At 42.1% G+C, this 26,891-nt stretch overlaps 1 long non-coding RNA gene across 1 annotated transcript; it reads right to left on the bottom strand.

The window, feature by feature from the left end:
- Window positions 1-1,283: 1,283 nt before the first annotated feature.
- On the bottom strand, window positions 1,284-26,818 carry LOC122456567. Its single transcript, XR_006275502.1, has 4 exons — window positions 26,807-26,818; window positions 26,684-26,702; window positions 20,984-20,986; window positions 1,284-1,395 (listed from the first exon to the last, which is right to left on the bottom strand). It is a non-coding gene; the product is annotated as an uncharacterized LOC122456567 (long non-coding RNA).
- Window positions 26,819-26,891: the final 73 nt, after the last annotated feature.

Below are 26,891 nucleotides of genomic sequence, written 5' to 3'. Positions count from 1 at the left end.
ATTGACAAGATGGCCAGCAGCCAATGTAAGTAATGCAGTGTCTACACAGCACTGTGTCATCCTTACTATACTGACATAAGCTCTATGACTCTTGTGGAGGAGGACTTATGTCGGTGTAGTAGGGCACTTACATCAGCAGGACAAGGCTGTAGTGTTTACACTGACATAATTAGGTTGACGTAAGGCAGTTTACATTGACCTAATTGTGTAGTGTAGACAAGGTATTAGAATCACCATTGCAGTGCCTGTCTTTTAGGTGCCCTGCCTCTTAGTGGAATCCACAGCTCCGAGATAGGAGCCTAACTGCTACTTTAGACACGTGCCCCACTGAGCTTCTGCTGACCCCTGTAGGTACTTAAAATTGCTAAAGCACCTAATTTTCTGCTGCTTGGCCTAGCTCATACCAAAGCCCCTGAAAGATCTGTGACATCCTGGCACCACACATTCACCACTGTCATAGAATTATGATATGTTTTGTATAAAGTATGCTTTGTGAGGTCTTATTCTAAAAGTCTTGATCTGTTGAACATTAATATCCTGTTGGATTGTATGTGTTATCATGGTATGTGAAGTTATGTAGTTTTGCTATTTATGTGTTACTGAAAGATGTTGTGAAGTTGGAAACACCCACAACTAGCCTTTTAGGTACAACAATGAAGAAGCTAGACAGTGCTAATGGCCCATTAACAAAGACAATGGACCATGGAAGAGCTTATCCTCCCCTGTGAACGTTTCACCCAGCCTATGAATAATGGCTACTATGACTCAGCGTGGCATGCAAGAGCTTGTGACCAGATCACAACTTCATTTTGGTACCTGTACTTTTCCACAAACTGGGCTGGGAACCTGGCTTGGAACACAGGGGCTCCTGCCATATGGAAAAACTACACTGGGGGAAGTGACGACATGACTAGGACTCACTGCCCACACCAGAGAACACCTGGAAAGATCTGAGGAACAAAGACTGAACTGGGGGAAGTGCTGGTCCAAGGCTAAAGGGATTTCTAGCCAGTGTATGGAAGGTTGATGGACTGCTTGTACTATCTAACAGAGTGAAACACTGATTCAAATCCTGTGGAGTATATTAGACTTAGATTGTGTTTTTGTTTATTTTCTAGATAATGATCTGTTGCTATCACTTATAATCACTTAAAATCTATCTGTAGTTAAAAAAACTTGTTTTATGCTTTTTCTTAACCAGTTTTTGAATGATGTGTTTGGGGAAATCTCAGCTCCTTTAACAAAGGCTTGGTGCATATCTTCCCCACATTGAGTGGGGAACAAACTGATTTAATGAGCTTGCACCGTACAGAACCCTGTGCAGTGCAAGATTCTATAATTCTGGTATACTCCAGTAGGGGTGCAAGGCTGGGGAGCTAGGAAATTGGCTGGTGCCTTTATTGTTGATCCATGAGTGGCTTAGCTAAAGCACTTAGGTGACTCAGTTGGATGTGTGGCACCACCTGCTGTCATGTTGGGTAATCAGAGGGTCCGGAGGGGGCTGGCCGTAAGTCACCAGCAGAGTAGGGGAGAGGCCAACCCAGCTGAATAGTTAGGGGTCACAGCAGTTCCAACAGCTTCCAGGCTGGACAACCCGTAACAGGATTTTCAAACTAGCCATTGCCCTGACTATCTTATCTGTGGAGCCCAATCCAGTAATTGTGTTGAGAGGCCACCAATTGGATCGTATGCTGCACAAAATGTGGTCACCAGCGGTACCTCCCTTGCAACTTTTAGTCTAGTGGATTGAGCACTCACCCAGGATGTGAGACACCTAAATTCAATCCCCCACTCTGTCTCTTCTGATGAAGCTGTTCCAACAGGAGACATGGAGAGTTGCCTCCCTAGAATACCTCATAGACCCGTGGTGAGAGCAGTAGGAGTAGGGCAGTAGGAGACTTGTAATCAAGTACCTGCTCTGACTCAGGCAGAGTGAGGACTATCTCTGGGTGAGTGTTGTAACTCCTGGGCTATCAATTATAAGGGATAGGAGGTGCCATCTCCTCTCCTTTTGCAAAAAAAAAAAAAAAAAAAAAAAGACTGACCTGTCTTAGGCAGCTAATTCCAGGAGAGGCACCAAGTGAAAGGAGGTGCCTAAATCTCTTTGAGGGGCAGGGCTTAAGCCACATCCCTCTCCTCAGCATTTTCTATTGTCTAGTTTAGGTGGTTTCCCACTCAGTTTGCTGGCTTTGTGGATCCCATCCTTAGGTGCCTAACTCTTCCCAGCTGGCCAAAAGCTGACACGAAGGTGTTGGTGGTTCTTCAGTGTGAGGCTACCACTGCTTTGGGAGAAAGAACTGAAATACAAAGCTTTACAATGACATTTCTAATAAACTGACTGAGTTGGGAATCAAATCTACTGGACCATAATGTAGGGAGAAGATGAAGGGGATTAAGAGGACCTATTGAAAGATAAAGGACCATAATTCCCAGTTTAGTAATTCCCTGCTGGCATGCCTGTTGTATGATGAGCTGGATCATCTCATTAGTAGCATCCTACCAGGCACAGACCCAGAATTTACTCTGGACAGTAAAAGGATTCCAGGCAGGGTTGTGTGTAGGGTGGACAGTGGGGCTCATAGAGAGCAGGCAACAAGTGAGATGGGGGGCCCAGTGGGGAAGAGTGACATTCAACAGTCTGTAAATAGCTGAAGGGTTTAAGCAGTAAGTAATAAGGATTATTTAGCGTCTGGTAGTGAAAGAGGGGAAAACCATGGTGATGAAATGGAATTAAGACCAGGAAAATTTCAACTGAATATATGCATGGGTAATGGGTATAATAGGCCAGGGGAGGCTCAGCCTCCCCTAGCACAGCTTCTGCCCCCAGACCACAATTGCGGGTTTGGCAGGGGAAATTTTTTGTTTTTTATTACGTTCCATGCAGGTTCCAGGGCAGCTGAGGCAACAGTATGTGCTACTCAGCCTCCTGGGTTACTAAGTAATCTCCCTGGACTCCAGGGAGATTACTGATGAACCCGGGAAGCTAAGGAACACATACTGCCTCCTCAGCAGCCCCAGAACCTGCATGGTGCATATCAAAAGCTCAGGTTCTTCTCCCGGAAGAGAGAAGAAGAGAAGAGGTTTTGAATATTCCTGTGGGGTGGCTTGGGGTCTATGGAGGGGAGGCATGGCTGTGGCGGCTCAGGTGTAGTGGTACAAACTGCACTAGACCGGCCAGCCCGGGGCTCTTCCAAGCAGGTTGGGCAGGGGGGCTCAGGGCTCCTACTGGCCCAGGGCTCCTGTGGCTGTGTGTGGGGGGGTACGGTTAAGGGGGGCTTGGGGCTCCAGCCCCAGAGGGGGACTCATGGCTATGGCTATGGAGGGGGAAGTGGGGTCGAATGGCTGGAGCAGCGGGCTAGCCTCCCTGAAGTGTGACTGAACTCACTGCCTATGAATATGTGGAAAATCTTTGTCACAGTGAGATCTATGAGTCTGTGAAGTTACCTCTTAAAGAAAATGGTGAAAGCTCCATTGGTTGACACATTTAAAGATAGATTGGACAAAAAATTAAATTACTTAAATAGGGAAAAATCCTACACTGGACAGGCTAATAGGTCTTTTTCAGCTGTAGATTGCGCAAGTCATAGAATAATACAAATGGTCCAAAAGAGAAAACGATTCTCTCTCTTTCTCTCTCTCTCTCTTTTACACCCTCCTCCCCCCCATCATTTCTCTTCACTCTTTTCTAATTTTTTTTCCTTTGGGGCACAAGAATGTAAAATCAGGATTTTCATGGTGCTTTCATGGCCAAGATCTATGAGATCATGAAAATAAATCAGGCTGGTACACTACAATTTACAACCTCCTTGAAGCTATATTGGGAAGATATTTTAAATTATCTGGCTGGAGGCCTTGTTCCTGTACCTCAGGAATGAGTTCATTAGCCTCTGTCCATACTACAATCAAATAGAAGCTCATCAGGGTGAGGACTATTCTGTACAGTATCAAGCAAAATGTTGGTGTGGCACAAATTGATCAATACATAATTAATTCTGCAACTGTCTCCTGACCCTGTTACAATTGATAGTGTAGACAATACTGTAATCAGGTAATGTAACCATGTTGAAGTCATGTCTGACTCATAAAAGTGGTAATGGAACATGGATAAAGTCTTGTCCACACAACAAATTAACATCATGTTGCAACCAGGTCAGCTGATGTAGTTGTATAGTGTAGACAAGACCTTTATGTGACAGTATTTTGGTTATCCAAGTCTGCTACTTTATTTCAGATGGAAAAGACTTTGTATAAGTTGGGTGAAGTAATATCTTTTAGTGGATCAAATTCTGTTGGTGAGAGAGACAAATTTATGAGTTACACAGAGCTCTTCCTCACGTCTGAGAAAGGTACTGAGGTCTGGTCTACACTACAGACCTATAACGGTATAACTATGTCTCTCCGGGTGTGAAAAACCCACACTCCTGAGCGAAGTAGTTATAACTATCTAACCCCGCACGTAGACAGTGCTATGTTGATGGGAGAGCCCCTTCTGCCAACATAGCTACCGCCTCCTGCGGAGCTGGATTAGATATGCTGACAGGAGAGCTCTCTCCCATTGGTTTAGAGCATCTTTGTTCAAGTGCTGTATCGGTGGTTTGTGCCAATACAGCTTTTTAACTGTAATCTTGCCCTCAGCATGTCCCAGCTCAATGCAAGGTGGAACAGATAATTTAACATAAGTAGTTAGTACATAGTCTATTCAAGGGACCATTCAAGGTCAAGTGGCCTGTTAACACATCTGTAGTCATAGGATAAAAAGGATGGGGTAGTGGGTTATAAATTGTTGTAATAAGCCATAAATCCAGTGTCTTTATTAAGACTATGATTTTTAGTGTCTAGCAAAGTTATGAATTTAAGCTTCCAGAATCATCTTTTGAAAGTATTGTGCAGGTTTCCTTTGAGGATGTGGACTAGTAGGTCAGATATAGTGTGATCACTTTGTGAAAAGTAAAAACAATGAGGAGTCCTTGTAGCATCTTAGAGACTAACAAATTTATTTGGGCATAAGCTTTCGTGGGCTAAAACTCACTTCATCAGATGTGAAAAGTGTTCACCCACAGGTGATGTGTTTTTGTCTTTTATCATTTTCCTGAGTGAGTTCATATGAGAGCACAGTGATTGGTTTCACCCACACAGTTATTATTGGGACATTTAGGACACTGGATGAGGTATGCCACATATTGTGATAGGCATGTGTAGGACCCATGGGTCTTGAAAGATATATTGTGGGAAGTGTTGATTGTTGTAGCAGTGGAGATATGTCTGCAGGTTTTGCACCTGTTGTTTTGGCAAGATCTGGTGCCACATTCAATCGGTATGTCTTGGTGAGCTTGCTTCTGATGATGAGGTTGGGGGATTGTTTGAAGTGCAGAAGAAATATTACCTCACCCACCTTGTCTCTCTATTATTCTGGACCTGACATGGCTACAACCACATTGTATACTTGTATAAGTTGGCAGTCCTAGCCAGCAAAATACTTCACATTGTTCTGTGATGACTCAACCTTTTTCATTAGGGTACAATATGACCTCTATAATTCTTTAAACCATTTGTTTAGCAGTAGTGAAATTGCATATCTGCCACTTACTTCTCTTTAGGAGGCCTCACTAAGGCCACAAAATACAATATTTTCTGAGGTCTGTGCAGGAGGGAGGCTAATTTAAAAGAGACTATTTTGTTAGTACTGAATGTCTGCAATTATGAATAACTCTCTTATTTCCATTTGTAAGATACTCTCCGAAATCTGATTCATGGAGATAATCTTCAGAACAGGATGACCTGGCACTTCCCACACCTACAGAAGTTCTAGAGCTCACAGCCTGGTGCTATTCTTAGGAAAAACATTTTGAAAAACTGGTTGAAATATGTTTTGTACAGTGATATTATGTGAATGGAAAACTACAGGTCCAGATTCCTTAAGTTATGACTTCATGGATCTTGTTCACCACTGTCCTAGAGCCTGTTTTACTCTAATAAAGGTGTAAATATGCTCCTTGTCTCCTGAGTGTGGAGACATAATTGTGGGAAAAACTGAGATATGTGTTTTGTCATTATACTGTACATGGTTTTCAGTTTCAGAATATGAATCTTTCCCTTCCTTCATTTTTTCTCTCACACTCAGACAGGGCTGGATTTAGGGGCAGGCAACTCAAATGTACATATTTCAAGTATGTATTACACTGTGAGCCTCTAGCTGGACATGCCTACGTTGGTGGAAACATCATTTCTTGAACTATGACTTTTTCTACATCTTGTGCATGTAGGCTGGAATTTATCCCCCTTAGCCCAGGAGTTCTCGCTCCTTGCCTCATGGGTTTTATGATAATGACTTTTAACACTCAAGTATCTGTTTATATCTTTTAATATTGTATGCAGTGTTTTTGTTGCTGTGTTGGTCCCAGGGTCTGAGAGAGAAAAGGTGAGTGATGTAATATCTTTTATTGGACCAACTTCTGAAATAGACAAGTTTTTGAGCTTACAGAGCTCTTCCTCAGGTCAGAAGTTGTGTGCATACCTGTGTGTGTGTGTCTGTGTGTGTGTCTGTGTGTGAAAGTATATAAGGGTTGTGTGTGTGTATGTGTGTGTGTGCAAAGTATGTATATATAGCTGCATGTGTGAGGTCTGTGGGTATATATAAAAGGGGTATGTGTGTGTCTATGTGAACACGTGTGTAAAGACTGTGTTTGTATACTCGTGGGGGTGTACAAGGTGTGTGTCTCTATGTATATATGTGTGTACAGGCTGTGTGTGTGAGGGGATGTGGGAGATGTTTAAGGATATGTGTATGGGCTGCATGTGTGAATGGTGTGGGGGTGTATAAGGTGTGTGTGTGTGTGTGTGTGTGTGTGAGGGGGTGAGGAAGAATAAGCATGTGTGCATGTGTGTACAGACTATGTGTGTGAGGGGGTTGGGGGTGTATGACGGGTTCAGTCACAGAGACCCCCTTGGGACTGTCACCTCATTTGCTGAAACTACCTCTGAGCCCATTTTCTCTGCCAGCTTGGGACTCCAGAACCCTGCCTTGTTGAACCAGACACACTAGCCTGCTGCAACACAGATCCAGGGTCTGGTCCATGCCCCTAAAGCTGCAGACTTAACTGAAAACAGCTCAGCAGGTTACCCATCTCCAGCACCCAGACACCTAGTTCCCAAAGGGATCCAAACCCCAAATAAATCCATTTTACTCTGTATAAAGCTTGTACAGGGTAAATTCATAAATTGTCTGCCCTCTATAACACTGATAGAGAGATATGCACAGCTGTTTGCTCCCTCGGGTATTAATCACTTACTCTGGGTTTATTAATAAACAAAAGTGATTTTATTAAGTATAAAAAGTAGGGTTTAAGTGGTTTCAAGTAATAACAGACAGAACAAGTAAGTCACCAAGCAAAATAAAGCAAAAACACGCAAGTCTAAGCCTAATACATTAAGAAACAGATTACAGGTAATATCTCACCCTCACCCAATAGTCTTCTTTCACAGGCTAGACTCCTTCCTAGTCTGGTCCCAATCCTTTCCCCGATATAGTCCTTTGTTAGTTCCAGCAGACATTTCAGGTGGTAAGCAGGGGTTTAATCATGACTGGCAGCCCCTTTTGTCCTGCTCCACCCCCTTTTATAGCTTTGGCACAAGGCAGGAATCTTTTGACTCTCTGGGTCCCCACCTCTCCTTCTAAATGGAAAAGTACCAGATTTAAGATGGATTTCATTATCAGGTGACATGGTCACATGTCACTGTAAGACCCCTGGTCTCCATTCTTCCTGGGTTGACCCACATGTACACAGGAAGGCTTGCAGGTAAATAAACCATTTACAACCAATTGTCCTAGTCAATGGGAGCCATCAAGATTTTAAGCCACCATTAATGGCCCACACTTTGCATAATAACAATAGGACTTCAGAGTTATACTTCATATTTCTAGCTTCAGATACAAGAATGATACATGCATACAAATAGGAGGAATATATTCAGTAGGTTATAACCTTTGTTATGATACCTTACAAGAGACCTTTTGAATAAAGCATATTCTAGTTACATCATATTCACACTCATAAGCATAGTTCCATAAAACATATGGAGTGAAATGTCACAGGGTGTATAAAGGGGTGTTTTGACTAATTTAGACCGTATTGTTATCTGTAAACTGTGCCTAGGATTAAATCTCTCTACAGTTGTAGCTGCTGTGAAAGATTTTTATCTGCTAACCCAGTAACCAGCCTGTCTCTGATATTTTCATGTATTGTTTTCCCCAAATCACAGTTTTCAACCAATGTAGGCAGAATTCTTATAAAACATTCAACAACATCTTCCCCTGGGTCTTGAATTCTTTGGTGGAAACATGCTCTTTCATAAACCACATTTCTTTGAGAAATAAAGTATGCTTCAAAGATGCTTTCATAGTCATTTTTGTGACTATCCTCAGTAAAGTCAAAGGATTTAAATATATGCTCTGCTAGCTTCTCCATAGCATAAATTAAAGACAATACCTGTATATCTCCAGTTTTCTTTGTATATCTTGGTAACAATGCAAAATCTTTCAAAATACTGTTTCCAGTCTGTCCATTTTGAAAGTTTGTCAAAGCTTAAGTTTTCTGGGGCGTTGAAGAGTGGTATGTTGATCAGATCCTGCACTCTGGTTTTTTTGTTCCTTTTGTCTGCAACCTTTGTTGCTATTTTTGTTCTCTTCCTATTCTTAGTTTACTCTGGACACCATGTCATGTTCCTCTGTACAATATATGGACTGGCTACAGAGCTTGCTTATACACACCAGATATGTTCATCATAAGATCATTTAATGCTTTGCGAGCATTAATGGCTGAAGTTCATTAAAATAAATGTTTTACACACAGCACCACATAGTCACTGAACAGTATAATAGAGTTTAATGTTCCATTACAACAGGTTCAGCCAATCGTAGCTCCCACTGGCTGCTGTTCGCCGTTCCAGGCCAATGGGGCTGCAGGAAGTGGCGTGGGCTAAAGGATGTGCTGGCTGTTGCTTCCCGCAGCCCCCATTGGCCTGAAACGGTGAACCACAGCCAGTGGGTGCTGCGATCGGCCGAACCTGTGGATGCTGCAGGTACAAACCATCCCAGCCCGCCAGCAGATTTCCCTGATGGGCCACGTGCCAAAGGTTGCCGATCCCTGCATTACAAGAATGATTATGGGAAATTTATTGTTTGTAATGTTACCACAACTGTGTTGGTCCCAGGATATGAGAGAGACAAGGGGCACGAGGTAATCTTTTTTTATTGGACCAACTTCTGTTGTTGGAAGGGACAAGCTTTGACCTTCACAGAGCTCTTCCTCAGGTCTGGAGAGTGTAACCAGAATGTCCAAGCAAAATACCAGGTGGGACAGAAGTTAAACATAATAAGTTGACACATGTTGTAGGACACTACTTGAAATGAAGTGGGGAATTAACGCCTCTGCAGTCATAGGATAATGGAGGGATAGTAGGCAGCAGCATAATTGTTGTAATGAGCCATACATCCAGTGTCTCCGTTAAATCCATGGCTTTTAGTGTCCAGCAGAGTTATGAATTTAAGTTGCCAGGCTCATCTAACAAAGCGGTCTTCTACAACATGTGTGAACTCCTGATGCTTACAGTCTGTCCCACATTATATTTAGTTTGGATACTGGTTACCTTTTCCAGACCTGAGGAAGAGCTCTGTGAGGGTCAAAAGCTTGTCCCTTCCACCATCAGAAGATATTACCTTACCTACCTTGTCTCTGTGGCTAATTAGATGCTTCTACCCAATAGTGCAACATTTTTTCTTAAGTAGTCAATGTTTGCATCATGCTTTTATTTAAGAGGTGCCTTTTACAATAACAGTGAATACATGATGCTGGATAGAATAACAGTGCAGTTTTCATACTGGATGATCATAAATATAATTTATGAATAAAAAGAGCTGTACTAGCACCATAACGACTAATTAGATAAAATTAAGTCTCCTTAGTAAGAGTCTATCATGCAAAATCTTTCTCACACTAGTAATCCCAGAGAAGTCAGTGGCACTAACTCACAGGTGAAATTCATCCCTATGCAAAGGTGGGATTTAAATGGAGCATAGGCATTGTGCTGGCTCTCTCTGCACAGTGGTGTTTCACTGCCACACGAGTAAGGCCTGTCCATGTGAATAAGTGTCTGTGGGATCAAGCCCCAATTGATCCAGCGAATCTTGAAAAAATGTCTTTCCAATAATGAATGAAATGATAGATTTCTAAAAAATAAAGCCAATATTCATTATAGGCATGATTACAGAGATTATGCACCTGACATACAAAAATAAGGTGACATAGTTTCATGTTCATGTGCATAAAAATGTACAAGGTTCCTATATAGTTGTATGCGGGGGAATGGTCCTGCTATTGTGGGGAACTTTCTTGGCTTCTGCACTACTCTGTGAGGTGGGCTACCAAAAGGATCTGAGTCCTCGCTCCCACTTCCTTTACCAAGAGGTCTCCCTGCCCTTGACAGCTCCCCTTCCACTCTCCTATCTGGCAGAGTCCTTGTAACCCCAACAAGGCTGGGCCCAGGATTCCTGGGGGGCTCGACCCCCAACCCTGCTGCTGTCACCTAGGACAGGGGTTAGGGTGTCCCCACTCTGGGGTACTCTCTCTGCACTGGGCACTTCTCTGACTCACTGATCATTACATATAAGTTAAAGCAAATGCAAGTTATTTAATCAACAATTAATTAAAAAGAAGAATAAGGAAAAATGGGAAAAGGTTAAAGGAAAACACATCACCCCGCTCTGTGGCAGGGAACTTCACAAACAGTGTCTCTGGAACATCAGGACAGTTCACAGTCTGTTCCTTGTAGGTCCCAGGCCGCCTTCTCAGGCCCTGGCTGTACTGCAGGGATGCTGTGGGTTGGACACTTGCTCTGGTGGTGACCACACACCTCCGGGCTTTGGGTGGTGGGACCCTTCTTCCCAGTGTGAGCCCCCCATCGGGTTAAGATCCCCCTCTCAGTCTGGCCTGCAAGGACCCGTAGCTGGGGGTGTCTTTCTGCACTGGGCCCTTTGCCCAGGGTCCCCCCTTGGCTGGCCCCAGTTGCTCACCACTCCTGGCTTCAGCTCCAGCCCCAGCTCCACTCTGCCTCAGCACTGATGCCATTGATCTGCCTCTTTTAGCAGCTTGGATTGATTTCCACATGGTCTTTCTATGTTGAACCATCCCCGCATTCTCGGTGTTTCACTGATTCCATTAAGGATTATTTAGGCCTTACTTGGGGGCATTTCTGAAATGGGACATATATTTCATTAGTCATTTTGGATCTTTGTGCAAGATCAGTACAAATTATTCCAAATCCTTCAGATTATATTCTCCTTATCTCTCTCAAATTATTTTCAAACAAGGTTCAAAAGACACTAATGTCTTCTCCTTTAAATCATGTATCTTGGCCTTTTTGTTTCTCATTTAACATAGTCCTCTAAATAGAAAGTATTGCTCTGGGTTAACTCGGTATTTTCTACATTTAACAAACCTTTGAAACCTTTTGATCTGTGTATCCCTCTCAGGGAATTTTCTTAGAAGTTTTCTTTCTATCCTCCTACCTCTTGGTCGGTTCTTAACTTTGTTGGTTACAGTCTGTCTATATATCAGAAAATGTACTGTAGGTTCTGAAAAGTTATTCAACTGCAGTGAAATACTCCTTCTTTCTTGTTTTACTTGTTTCTGTGGAATTCACCCCCACAGGTGTCATAGCTAGTGATGGGTGAACATCAAAGGCTGATATTCCAATATAAATCAAAAATTATCTAAATCTCATTTGGTCTGGAAAATAGGCTGAAAATCTTATGAGTTCAGTTTTTCTTACAAAGTTTTGCAGCAATTTATTAGAATATTTATTAAAGGCAGATAATCCAGAAAAGTGGAGTTCTTATGGAAAAGATGTGATGTCCTAGTTTGTATATTTGATGATTATACCAGTCCTCATTTATGTATTTTTGTCTTTTTTAGGAATAGTTGTTTTCATTTTCTACTGCTACCAGCTCCCACCACAGTAACAACTGCTCTATTACAGTGATAGGAATGCTATAAATAAATACAATAAATAATTTTATGGGACATTTATGTCGCTTTAAGTCCTCATGAAATTGAAATATAAATACAAATTGAAGATAAACACTTGGGTTTTAAAGTATTATTTGCTGAGAATTGAAGATGGTCTCTAATATTCGAAACTCCTGCAGCCTCTAAAGGAAGTAGAATGACAAACCAGACACCAGGGGGTAAAATGTGCTGTCTCAAGCAAACCAAAACCAAGGAGATCCAAGAAGAAAACCATGTTAACTTTGCTAATGTTTCAGATACACTCCACTGCCTTGAGTCACACTCAGGAAGGGAACTCCTTGTATTTTAGCACTCATGTGCTGACAGTTTTCAGGAACAGGGTTTGGCTGTTTATGTTTCAATGAGACATTTCTGAGCTATGCCCATCCAGTCAGTCCTGTCAGTTTGTCCCTCATGGCCTAAGGTTTGTCTACAGGAGGAGTGCTATACTGGTACAGGAATTCCAGTGTACCATATAGCAAAGTGCTCCAAGTGTTTCACTTTGTATTGGTTCAGTAAAATGCCCCAGACTCTCCAAACAAAACAAGGTTTCAGAGTAGCAGCTATGTTAATCTGTATTCGCAAAAAGAAAAGGAGTACTTGTGGCACCTTAGAGACTAAGAAATTTATTAGAGCATAAGCTTTCGTGAGCTACAGTGAGCTGTAGTGAAGTGAGTTGTAGGTCACGAAATCTTATGCTCTAATAAATTTGTTAGTCTCTAAGGTGCCACAAGTACTCCTTTTCTTTTTGCAAACAAAACAAGTTACACTGGCCAATACACAGTTTTGCCTGTATAACAGTGTCTGCACTAGGACCTCTCCCAGTACAGCTATTGTGACAGATTCCCCCCAGGGTGCCACCTGGAACTGGGGTACCACTGAGTCCCTCCACCCACCAGCCTGGGCTCCCTTTTACACTGTACTGCTGTGACAATCTGCCACATCCTCTCCTGGCTCCAGCCAGCACTTTCACCAGCACATATACAGGTAGGGACACACCTAGCTGCAGTTACATGCAGACGCTCTGACCAGCCCCTACATGGGGAGGCTCCAGATATGGCACCTCCCAGTTCCTAAGGCATGCACCCCCTCTGGAGTATAAACTCCAAATTATACCATTTTATGCTGCACAGGGAACTATACAGAGTAAGTTCATAAAATTCGCCCTCTCTCAGTGTGAAGAGAAATATGTGACAGCCTTTTGCCCCTGAGTTATGATTCCCATACACTGGTTTTAGATAAAGCAAAACCAAGTTTATTAACTACAAAAGATAGATTTTAAGTGATTATAAGGGAAAGCAAATAGATCAAAGCAGATTATCTAGCAAATAAACAAAAAATGCAAACTAAACTTAATATACTACATAGATCGGATATGAATAGCAAAATCTCACCCTAAGTGATTCTTAAGATTCTTAAGGGGCAAGCTGCACTTGCTTACAGCTTGGAATCCCCAGGTGTTCTATTTACAGGCTAAAAATCCCTTTAGCCTGTGTCCAGCACTTCCCCCCGTTTAGTCTTTGTTCCTCAGGTGTTTCCAGGAGTCTTCTTGGGTGGGGTGTCAATGAAAGAACCTATATGATGTCACTCCCCTGCCTTACATAGCTTTTGTATATGGCGTGAACCCTTTGTTTCAAAGCTTGGTTTCCATGCCAGTCAGTGGAAAAATACTGACATCCCAAAATGGAGTCCAGCACTAGGTGACCTAGTCACATGTCCCTGTAGTGTCACAGTAGCCATTACTTGGAGGCTGTCTGTAGCATCCTCAGAAGGCTCCCCAGGTAGGAGATAAGCTTTTCCTAAGGCCTATTGGTTCTTCCTAATGGCTCATTGACCTGAATGGGTCCTTCTCAGCCAGCCATCTAGACTGAGAGCCTTTTGCCTAGTGGGCATTGCCCAGGAATAGCTACAAGTGACATAGATACATAGTCAATATTCATAACTTTTGTTACAAAAATGATACATGCATACAAATAGGATAATCATATTCAGCAAATCAGAACCTTTCCAATGACTCCTCACATGCCTTATCTTTCATAAAATACATAATAATTTAGATATAATTATATCATACTAATATCACTATGAAGAATATGGAGTACAGTGTCACAGCTATGTCAACCAAAAATCACAGCCAAAACCAACATTGCTATGCTGGCTGAAGTTTGTAGCGTAGACATGCCCTGAGAATCATGGCTTCAAGGTGGGGAATATATGTAGGAAACCCACTCAATCCTGAGTCTGTGCTATGTAGGAGCCTAAATCTCTCTTAAAAGAGAGACTCTCTTTGGTGGGGGATGAGGATGTTTCAGATGAAACTGCCCAGCTCTGTAGGGACTAGAATCTCAGAGCCTCTCTCCAGGCCCTGCTTCTCCACCCTGACCCCCAGCAGCTCCTTCTTTGATAACCCCACCCAGTGTGAAACTAGAGTTCCCCAGTTTTCCTCAAGTCCTCCTGAGGCTACAAAGTCCAAGCCAAGTTAGGGGGATTTCCTTCCCCTAGTTTGCATAGAGACCACAAACTCATCCACTCTCTTATTCAGCATTTTACCATAACTAATACAATTGAATATAGTCATAGAATTTTTCCTAAATGTTTTATTTGTAAGATTTTTAGTGTTTTTTTTTTAAAAAAAGGACCTTCTGCTGCAGTTTCTTACTGGTGTCTCACTAATTTCAGTGTACTAACCTGGGTAACTAAGGCCAATCCATGAGTAAGAGTTGCAAGATTTTCATTATGACCCTGATTTAGCAAAGCACTTGAGCTTGGTTCTTACACTTAAGTGTGCACTTATGTACTTTGTAGAATGTGGGCCTTTAACTTCAGTATCTGTTACTTGGTATGCATATTTTCTTTCACATTTCTTAAGAAAAATTATTATCTGAATATAGTTGAAATAGGATCTGTTATAAAACATGTTACTGACTGTCTGCAAATCTATCTCATGGTATGTGTCTGCCCTTAGAAAGGCTGAAATTCAGGCTTAAAGTCTGGATGAAACTATTCCTGTGTTTTATGTATTAAACATTATACAGCAATAAAATAACTCAAAGCAACAAAGAGAAACTCTAGAAATATTCTGTTTCTGAGGAAATATTTATATAAATCCTATTCAGACATAAATATTTCAAAGATTGCCTAACACTTAAACAAAAGCTATTATTCACAACTTTCTCTCGCCACTTTTTTTTTTTTTTTTTTTTACAGTGCTGTGTAAGACACACCAATCTATCATTCTGAAATGCTGGCCTATATGAAATGTCTGCCCCAGTACTTCATGAAGCTTTGAAGTGGCACCTCTGGAAAAAAGTACTTCCACTGTTTCAGCAAGAAGAAAAGGTGTACTTGTGGCACCTTAGAGACTTGCCACAAGTATTTCTTTTCTTTTTGCGAATACAGACTAACACGGCTGCTACTCTGAAACCAGTGATTATGTTTCAGCAACGTACTTCATTATTTCTATTACAGCAGCATATAGAGGCCACAGCCCAGTTGTGCTAAGCACTGAACAAAGGTAGAATGCACAAAAGACAGTCCCTTCCCCAAGGACCTTACTTAAGCACTTGCCCAGCATTAAGCACATGAGTCATTCCATTATGCGACAACTCACAGGTGTGAAGTTAGGCATCTACTTAAAATAACTTGTTGAATCAGAGCCTAATGGTTTTGGAGGTTTAAGTGGCTAGCAAAGGAAATTTAGTCTTTCAGACCTCAGCATCACAAAGGGACTGAGGGCAGTCTACACTGAAAATGCTGCTGTAGTGCATGAGGGAAGACGCTCCTACAGTGATGGGAGAGAGCTCTCCTGTTGGCCTAGTTAATCCACCTCCCTGTAAGCCGGTAGTTATCCCGTCAACATAGCACTATCTACACAGAGGGTTAGGGTTGGTATAACTACTTTGCTCACATAACAACGTGAGTCTGTAGTGTAGACTTGGCCATAGGCATTGTAATGCTGAGCAATACCTAACTTGTGGGTGCCTAGAAAATCACTGGAATAACACTGTGATCCATGAAGGCTGAGCTAGGTGCCTAGACTCTCTACAATGAATAGGGAGAGACAGATGTCTAAGAATGTGATCTGCAGAAGCCAGTGTGCTAGATGGGGAGCCACCTAAGCTAGCCATTGGGAGATGCTGAGGAGAGGAGTGTGTCCTTTACACAGTGGAATAGTTTCCACAGGAGAGATTGAGGGATTCCCCACATCATAGTACCCCACAGCTCAGTGCTTAGAGCACTCTCCTGAAAGGTGGGAGATCCCTGTTGAAATCCCTTCTCCCCTTCAAGCAGAGGCAGGACTGGTGGTCTCCCACATCCCAGGTGGATGCTCTAGCCACTGGGCTAAAAGAGGGATAACACCATCATTTAGCCAGATTTTCAACAGTAGGTGGCCGCTGAATATGGCTGCCAGATCAGGCCCCAAGGGTGAGATACTTGTTTCTCCAGCTATCTTTCCCTGGTTCGTGATTCACTCTTGGGCTTAGGTGGGAGTGTCTGGATGCCCTGAGTGAGGCAGCACTGTGCATGCAGATCCTTAGATGCCTAGGGAACTTTCACCCTGAAAATTTAGGGTGCTGCTTGAGTTTAGGCACTTATATGGTTAGGCAGCAGCCAAGTGCGTGTGTGTGCGCAGGGGGTGTTATGGAGTCCAGTAGTGTCTAAAAGTGAAGTTTAGGTGCCTAAATCTGGGGGTTAGGTGCCCAAGAAGCTTTGTGAATCTGGGCCTCCATTCTAGGTAAGTGGTTCGTTCAAGTCCAGCAATGTTGATAGTAACTAAAAGTTGCTATCTGCTGGGCAGTGGATGGCCAGAAGTGACAGTGGTGTAATAATCAACCTGTTAATGAAATTCATATGTGATATTAAATCAGTGATGGTGGTGGTGTTGGAAGGCTTGCAAATACCTGTAAGGACAGAGAAATAATACAAGAGAACTTACAACAAAGAAATTACCATGTGCAGATAGATACAAATTGAAATTGAATGTGGAGAAACATATTCAAAACACATTGTTCAATGGGAAGGAGAAGCCTGGGAAACAGTAATGTTGACTTCATTGGAATAAATCCAGAATTACAGTATTGCCAACTTCAAGAGATCAAAAATCATGAGTTGGACCCTCAAAAATCATGAGATTGGACCCAAAATCATGACATTTGAGAGTTTTATTGTGAAATCATGAGTCATGCTTAATATTAATTGGAAATCGCAGCTCTCATGATTAATTTGTGAGAGTTGGCATGTATGGAATTACACTAGTGTAAATGAGAGCGAATTTAACCATATGTGATTAAATTCCGCTTTAAGCATGAATTCCGAATTAAGCATGACTCATGATTTCACAATAAAACTCTCAAATTGTCATTAGAACTGCTAATTCAAGCACAAGGTGGGCGAGGTATTCTCTTTTATTGGACCAACTTCTGTTGGTGACAGTGACAAGCTTTCAGTTTACCCAGAGCTCTTCTTCGGGTTTGTGTAAGCTAGAAAGTTTGTCTCTTTCACCCACAGAAGTTAGTCCAGTAAAAGATATTAAGTCACCCACCTGGTGTCTCTAATATTCTGGGACCAACACAGCCACAACAACACTGCAATTCAAGCACAAAATTTCATCCATCATGGGTCATAGTGTATAACAAAAGGGTGTCCAGTGAATTGAGTTGGGAACATGTGCATGTGAAGTAATAAACATTCTGTATAACTTGAAATAAAATAAGATAAAATAAAGGCTCAATAATTTGTTTAGGTTGTATTAGTGAAATTAACAAGAATATTTGGTAAACTGTTTATCAGCAAACTCTATACTGACCATCCCCCAAAAGGGATTGTTCAAGTGGAGTGTATTGTACAATCATTCTGACAGATTAAGGATCCAATCCTACTCCCATTGAAATTAAAGGGAGCTTTCCCATTGACTTCAATGGGAGTGATTCTAGCTTTGTGTGTGTTCTTGAAAAGTTGAGGTGCGGTAGAATTTGAGTTGCGGAAAGCAGATTGTGTATGGCTATAGGACAAGGGATATGATTGTTGTCATAAACATACAGCTAAGGGTATCATAAAATCCCTCCTTACCTGTAAAGGGTTAAGAAGCTCAGGTAACCTGCTTGGCACCTGATCAAAAGGACCAATAATAGGGGAAGATACTTTCAAATCTGTAGGGGAAGGTTTTTGTTTTGTTTTGTTTTTTTGGGGTCAGCAAGGAATCAGGACAGGGAAAATACATCTCCCAAAGTCCTACTTGAATTAAGCATCTAGATTATACAAATTGTAAGTAAAGCAAGGAAATGTGTTAGTTTATCTTTTGTTTTAGCTCGTGAATTTTCCCTTTGCTAGAGGGAGGTTTATCCCTGGTTTTTATAACGTTTAAGTTTTGCCTAGAGGGAAATCCTCTGTATTTAGAATCTGATTGGTTTTTTAGTGTCCTTCAAACCCAAGGGTCTGTTCGTTCTCACCTTGTTTGTTTTTCAAGCCTCCCTAGGCAAGAGGTTGTAGGCTTGAGGGGATAGTTTGTGGGAATAGGAACACCAAGTGGTCCTTTCCTTGATTCTTTGTCTAAATCACTTTGTGGTTGCAGCATACCTCAGTCCAAATAGAGATTTTGTGCCTTGGGAAAGTTTTTAACCTAAGCTGGTAGAAATAAGCTTAGGGGGTCTTTCATGCAGGTCCCCATATCTGTACCCTGAGTTCAGAGTGGGGAGGGAACCCTGACAATGGTAAACAAGAAAATGGTTACACTGAATGTGAAAATGCCTTAATCAGCTAAAGTATGTGTATATCTTTTTACATTAGCACATGCTTGAGTAGATTATTTCAGATGTAAAGCAATCATTTGTAGTGTGATTTGTTAGTAAAATGTGTTAATGGTTTATTTTAAATGTTGGCCTGATTCTTAGTTAATAAACTATGTAAATTACAAAGGTTACACGTAATCACTTTCCAAGAAAACTTACTTTATGAAACATGATGAAAAAAGATTTAATAGAAAGCTAACCTCAGCCTACCCCATAACATAGTTATTATAGTAAAGTGGCTTGATGAGTATGTTCTGGCAGGAATCAAAGCAACAGATTAGGGGAAAAAATCTCCATGTGATAACCCCTAAATCTCAATATACAAACTGCACAATATCAGGTTTGTGTTGTGGACTTTTTCTTATTACAAGTCAAATGAACTTCTACATTAAAACGCTATCTTGTTTTGAAATTAAGTATGGATTCAGCACAGAAACCCACACACAAACCTCAGAAAAAGAGCTAACTAGAAACAGATGTTGAGCAAGATGCCACACATGAAGAAACTCACTTTAAACAAGCACCACCTTAGTGTAGTAATTGGAGAAGCTTTTTCTTAGTTGCTATAAACTAGTACATGCTCTTTAGGGCATGAAACCAACACCCCCCCTAAAACAGGCAGTGATTGGCTAAAAGAAAAGGAGTACTTGTGGCACCTTAGAGACTAACAAAATTTATTAGAGCATAAGCTTTCGTGAGCTACAGCTCACTTCATCGGATGCATCTGATGAAGTGAGCTGTAGCTCACGAAAGCTTATGCTCTAATAAATTTGTTAGTCTCTAAGGTGCCACAAGTACTCCTTTTCTTTTTGCGAATACAGACTAACATGGCTGCTACTCTGAAACCTGAAGGAGATTAGAGAAGGAAAATATTGTTCTCTATTTTTTCCCCAGTTTCCAGTTTGTTTACGAAGGGTTGGATCTTTCTTTCAAGGGAGCTGGGCTCAGCCCTGTCTGTGCCTGATTAGTGGCCTTCCAGGTGATGGGTTTTGCTGGGGCATCAGGCATCAGAGAAGAGGGAAGAAGGCCAGAGGCTAGAGAAGAGCAAGGGAAATCAGCAGTCTGGGGTGGGCCTGGTAGAGAAACTTAAAGAACTGGGGGTCTGATGCCCTGGTGAAATATTAAAGAAGAGAGAGATCTGAATGGAGGCTTTTGCAGGTGACCCAGAGTCAGGGTGAAAGGTCTCTCTACCAGCCAGCAAAAAAGGCCTGGCAGGAACTACCTGTACTGAATTGCAGGAACAAAACTTGTCAGATGGAATTAGGAGCCCACAAGGACCAGACAAGCTGCGGAGCCCATGAAGGATACAAAGAGCTGCTGAGCCTATTGAAGGTGGCTGTGAGTTTCTAATTTTGAATGAAACTGTTTATTGTATGTTAAGAACCCATCCCCAGAAGGGGATAGTAATTACAAAGCCCCAGATGTTGTGGTTTGCTTGGCAGCAGGAGAAGGGAGACTGATGCAGTGGCAGGATGAGGTAAGGTTCCTTTACAGCATGTTACATGGCACTTTGTATATAGCCATTTTCACACTGTTTCTGCTGGGTGGTCAGTTTCTCCAGGTCTTTTGAATAATATCTGAGCTCCTCACAGTCTTTAATGTAATATCCTTATCACATTCCTATGAGGTAGGGCAGTTCTATTATCACCAATTGACAGTTGCTCAGAGAGATTAAGTGACCTACCCAAGGTCACACAGGAAGTCTGTGGCAAAACAGGGAACCCAGATCTTCCAAGTTTCATACTAGTGCCCAACTCACTTGGCTGTACTTCTCCTTCCGTACAGCAGCCTATGCATGCAGTTAGTGTGTGCACACACCCTGAGGCACAACCCCTCCTTGAGCTCCTCCTGGGGCACTGCAGCTCCACACCACTTATAATGCTGATCAATGCCTTAAAACAGTGGTTCTCAAACTTTAGCAACCCAAGGACCCCCATTTTGATTTAAATTATTTTGCGGACCCCCCAAATCCCTGCTCAGCCCCAGGCCTGCCCCCACTCCACTCCTTCCCCAAGGCCCCTCCCCTGTCCCACCTCTTCCCATCCCCACTCCACTGTGCCCCTCCCCTTCCCTGCCTCTTTCTGCCTTCCCCTAGTATGTCCCATCCCTGTTCCTCCCTCTCCCTCCTAGCACTTCCTGCATGCCGCTAAACAGCTGTTCCCTGACATGCAGAAGGCACTGGGAGGGAGGGGGAAGAGTTTATCAGTGGGGCCAGTGGCCCTGGAGATGATTCCGCCCCTTCCCCAAGCACGCTTTGTCCCTGCTCCTTCCCCTCCCTCTCAGCGCCTCCTGCATGCTGCTGAACAGCTGATCCGCAGTGTGCAGGAGGCACTGGGAGGGTGGGGAGCAAGCGTTGATCAGCGGGGCCCATGGACCCCCTGGAGTACCCTCGTGAACCCCCAGGGATCCACGGATCCCAGTTTGAGAAATGCTGCATTAAAGCACAGCTGGGCCCTTGAAGTTGGTCAGATATATTTCTGAAGGGTAAATAATTATATTACTAACTTGAAATCATGCAAAGATTTGCACTGATGCCAACAGAGGATAAAGTGTAAAGACCGCCTCAGATCCATCAACTGTGCAGTTGTGAACAGTTTGCCCCTGATTTTACAAGAATTCAAGCAATGGTGCATCACTACAGGCTTGTCCACACCGTGCTGGCAAAATGCACCATGTGTTGAACTCTAGCTGCCCTGTGTGCACCCTACTGGTGCTCACTAAAAGGTACTTAGCATATGTTAGCATCGTGCTTTTGAAACAGGACTTGTGATCTAGGTACCTTTTAAAGCATACCAGCAGGGTCTACCCAGGACAGTTAGAGCCGAACACATTAGAGAACTTTACAAACCCAATGCATTTGTTTGCACTGTGTAAGCAAAACTAAATCTAGTCCTTTGGAATTAATCATCCCTTTTATAAAGTCAGTTCTACTTTATGCTGCATAATGCAAGTGACCCCCAAAATATTTAATCCTAAAGACTTTAAAAAAGGCCTATTTGAAAACATTTCAGTTTGAGCTGATTTGTGAAAAGTTTTGAGGCGTGTGAGTGGGATCTTTGAAATTGTGTTTATGTACCCACCTGGCACCATTACTTTCAAGCAGCCAGTAGAAGAATATGACCTTAATTTGTCATCTAATGTATTATCTGGCTTCAGACATACCTTTTCTAGTAATCATTTTTCACTTTGTAGCTACAGGATCTGTGCATGTTGGATGGGGGACTGAGATGAGTAAAGCAGCTAACGCATTGTGTGATTAAACCCTAAAATGACGCATTATGTGATTAAACCCTAAAATGACACATAATGTGGTAGCTGTACTGGACTTTCAAAAGGGACTTGTACAGGAGCTAACTTGGAAAAGAACTTGATTTATCTTGCTGGAACAGAAAGGCTGTAATTTGCTCCTTAATGCATCCATAGGGACTGCACTCGAAGGGAGACTTAGTCTCTTGGAAAGTCTGTGACAATATTTACACTATTGCTATCCTTCAGGTGCAGCTTTAGATTGTTTTAGTGCTCCAGAGGAGCTGTACTCCATGGATCTTGGGGAAATGTGCTGAGTCAATGCACTGCCCATGTGTTCTGGGCAAGCCCCAAGTGGGTCCAGCTGGCTATCTCTAAGTGGTGTCTAGGTGCCTAACCCTACTGACATTTTCCGTCACAGGTAGACTTTCTGTCTTCAGCTCTTGTGGGCAGAAATTCAAGAGACAATTGAGCCCAGAATACTTACAACTCTGATTTATATGGGCGGCCATTTTCTGTATTCTCTTTATAATCACATACATCAAAGAGGAACAAATGCTTGGAGATCAAATGGTAGCAGAGAGAACAGGAGTTGCTTGCTCTTAGCATAAAGCTCTTTTATTGCTTTCTTTCCTCATTTTCCAAATTCGGCAGTCCTCACCTACCATCTGTGCTCGCTTTCTGTGTGCATCTTCTTGACTTGATTGACATTTTCCCCAGTGATAAAACTCTCAATGCATATTAACTTACACAAGAGAGCCAATTTAAGCATCTCTTGTGTATAAATTAGCCAGAGAATCTCAGAGAAGCACTACTTTTCTGATGGCATAACTGAGCCCAAAGTTTTAAAGATGATTTTTCAGAACAAAGCTGTCACAAGAGAAGATGAGTGGGGAAACCTCTCTATTGGAATGTCTTCATACTCCAAGTTGAATTCCCTTTGCATGGAAATTCTGTGAAATGAAAGCATAATAATGAAGCCCATATTCTTTCCAGAGAAAAGAGAAGCCATTATACCGAGTAGTAATAGGGATTGTATATTAAAATTACAGCATTACCTGACTATATCAAATTTTACAATTTTTTTTCCAATTTTTTTCGGTGTAAACTTGCTCTTAACTTATGACAAAATTCACTTTCATTCTAAACTCTTCAGAGCACTATACATAACTACATTCTGTGGGAGAGTAATGTGGAAGGCCTTCATTTTGAAAATATTACATGGAACACAATTCTAGTACTTCCAAATATGGTATGGGATTTGTACAAGAGTACATTTTAGGAAAAATAAAATGCTGACCAAAATCTCCTTCCATGATTTAAATATTTTAATGTTTTGCTGGGGCCATTGTAATACTGCAGGTGTTTCCTTCATATGTGATGCCATAATTTAAAACTGATAGAAGGTTGGGTTACATGCAGCATTTCAGACAGCTGCTTAGTGTTCATAATCTTGAAAATGCATTTCAAGTGAAAGGACAATTCAATAACACACCTGCACTGGGGGTTGCACCCAAAGACTGTATAGTAGGTGTATGTGTGATCACTGTGTCTCTGCTGAGTGGTTTTAGTGATAGTGGTACACTATGTGATTGGATTAGTATTTCTGTTACAGTTAAAAATCAATGTTTGGTAACAGTTGTCTGAATGTGCTATCTGAGTATCATGAGCTTTCTTTCTACTTAGAAAGGATGTAACCGCAGTATCTCTGGTGTGCTAAATACTGGCAAATGTTGACCTTTTAGTGACAACCACTATGTGCCTTTCCTAGCTAGTTTCAAGACAATGCTTAATATATTGCACAAGTGTATCAGTGCAGTGGTATGATACATGAGAACTTGCATTATTGTTGTGAGAGCTAAGGAAAACCAAAATGCTAGTGATTTTCTTTTTTTAGCACGTGTTTCATACTGAAGAACATAAACTATTCAGGCTGTGTGAAAGAGTTCAGAATGTATGTGCAGATGAAAATTCAAATGTCAGAAAATCTCAGTGCTTTGCTTGCAGAGATAATAAATTGAAATTGCCAGATAGGTTTAGAAAATAAAATGTATATTTGTACAGGTGAGAAATATTTCAAAATTAAGCTGAGGTGTAAATTTAGGTATGCCTTCCCTGGGGCAGCAGGACAAATTTCATCCTACTTAATTTCCTTTAAAAACCAAACCTAGTATAAAAAAGTTACAAGAAGTATCTAAAGAATATTTAGTGAGCTGTAGCTCACGAAAGCTTATTCTCTAATAAATTTGTTAGTCTCTAAGGTGCCACGGGTACTCCTTTTCTTTTCATGTATAGACAAACACTGAAATGCAGTAGCTTTGGATATAATTCGTGTCTCCCAGAGTACATGTATTCTGGAAGTGCGGGACCTTTTCTCCTAAAGTTAAAGCCACTTATAAGGCACTCATGCAGCCCATCCATGCTTATAGCCCATTGGACATAAAAGGGGTAGAGCTCTCTGCATCACACCCTGCCATGCTTTGTGTCATTCACAGAGTTGCTAGCTGTGATCCTGTGACCACCCCCCTTCCTCCACTGTGCTCACAAACTGACTTTGCAAGCAGATCTGTTTAATAACAATAATAAATTAAGGTCACAACTTCATGAATGGCAATACTTTGAGAATAAAACAGCATAAAATAAATTGGAGAAAAATCTCATGCAAGGTTTTTGTTTTTGTTTTGGTTACCAATTTAACACAGTGCTACTCCCGGCTAACTGAAGTGTGAATCTGTGTGTCAAGCATTAGCAAGCACCTATTGTCTATCTTGATGTGTCTATCTCTCTCCCCCCCACCCCCCGGCTGTGTTGAATTTTGCAGTTCTTTGAAATGGCCAATGTTGAGCTTCCAGAAATGCTTGAGTAAACAGGTTACACATAAGATATGGACAATATCTTGAGGGAATGACCTTTAGAATGTACTCAATAATTTATATCTGATGAATTATGGTGTATTTTCCCGCATTTATGTCATTTTCAATAAATCCAACAAATTTGCTATATCTCCTTTCTGTGTCTCTTCCTCTGCCTTTCAGAATGGACAGGAACTAGGGCACTGGTGGGTAACCTTCAGCCCATCAGGGTAATCTGCTGTTGGGCCATGAGATAGTGTTTACATTGACCGCCCGCAGCTCCCATATGATTACATAATGTGATTACATAATGTGGCTTTTGCCTACTATGAATTAGGACACAAAATACTGTTGCCCCTTTTGACTTGAGTAGCTAGGCAAAATCTGGGACCTTGGAGGTGGTTTCCACAAGGAGAAATTGATAAGAGTCGGGTATTTCTTGGCACAATCCTGTTCGTACATTCTTTGTAAGCAAACGGCAGAAGGCAGTTTCCTTGCTCACAATTCCAAACCTGCCTTTCCATCCAGCACTCTGCCCAAAAAAGCTCTCTTGGCTTCCTCTTAGGTCCATGCTACTAGTCATGCTCTTGCTGTCTCCTGGCTTTCTCACTGCTTTCTGTCCCGACACACACAGTTCCAACCAATGAATGCCCCAGACCCTGCATTTCCCTCATGGAAACTCCTCAGCATGCATGGCTCAGCCTCTGTTCTGGCCTTGTATCTGGCCAGCGGCTTCTAGTTTTTCTGTCATCATATTCCTTAAAAGAGCTTAGTTGCTGCTTCCTTTTAGCTAGAATAAAGGGCTGCTAGCATGCCCATTGGCTTCAACAAGGTCTATAAATCCCCACAGATCAGAGATGTTTGCTTGCAGCTTCCAACATCTTCCAGCATAGAAGTGAATAGCTTCATATCCCCAAATCTGTCTCAGATTTTTAAAATGTGTGATATCACTTTGAATTGACATTGGATGTCATGTCAATGTACACTGCAGTGCATAGTGTCTTCCATCTGAGTATCCAAAGGCATTTTAATGAAATAAGGCCCAGTTTTGGACTTGGATACAAATTGGAGGGTTCTTGTGCTGCCTATGTCTGGCAGGCACAGACAAGGCTTGCTGTGACACTACCTACATGCCTCTAGCTTTCATCCAGATCATACCACTCGATCCATTGTCTACAGCCAAGCGCTACGATATAACCGCATTTGCTCCAACCCCTCAGACAGAGACAAACACCTACAAGATCTCTATCATGCATTCCTACAACTACAATACCCACCTGCTGAAGTGAAGAAACAGATTGACAGAGCCAGAAGAGTACCCAGAAGTCACCTACTACAGGACAGGCCCAACAAAGAAAACAACAGAACGCCACTAGCCATCACCTTCAGCCCCCAACTAAAACCTCTCCAACGCATCATCAAGGATCTACAACCTATCCTGAAGGACGAGCCATCACTCTCACAGATCTTGGGAGACGGACCAGTCCTTGCTTACAGACAGCCCCCCAATCTGAAGCAAATACTCACCAGCAACCACACACCACACAACAGAACCACTAACCCAGGAACCTATCCTTGCAACAAAGCCCGTTGCCAACTCTGTCCACATATCTATTCAGGGGATACCATCATAGGGCCTAATCACATCAGCCACACTATCAGAGGCTCGTTCACCTGCGCATCTACCAATGTGATATATGCCATCATGTGCCAGCAATGCCCCTCTGCCATGTACATTGGCCAAACTGGACAGTCTCTACGTAAAAGAATGAATGGACACAAATCAGATGTCAAGAATTATAACATTCAGAAACCAGTTGGAGAACACTTCAATCTCTCTGGTCACTCGATCACAGACCTAAGAGTGGCTATACTTCAACAAAAAAGCTTCAAAAACAGACTCCAACGAGAGACTGCTGAATTGGAATTAATTTGCAAACTGG

This window comes from Dermochelys coriacea, chromosome 1, assembly GCF_009764565.3.
Source record: "Dermochelys coriacea isolate rDerCor1 chromosome 1, rDerCor1.pri.v4, whole genome shotgun sequence".
NCBI lineage: Eukaryota > Metazoa > Chordata > Testudines > Dermochelyidae > Dermochelys > Dermochelys coriacea.
This window is presented reverse-complemented; position numbering and strand designations above follow the sequence as displayed.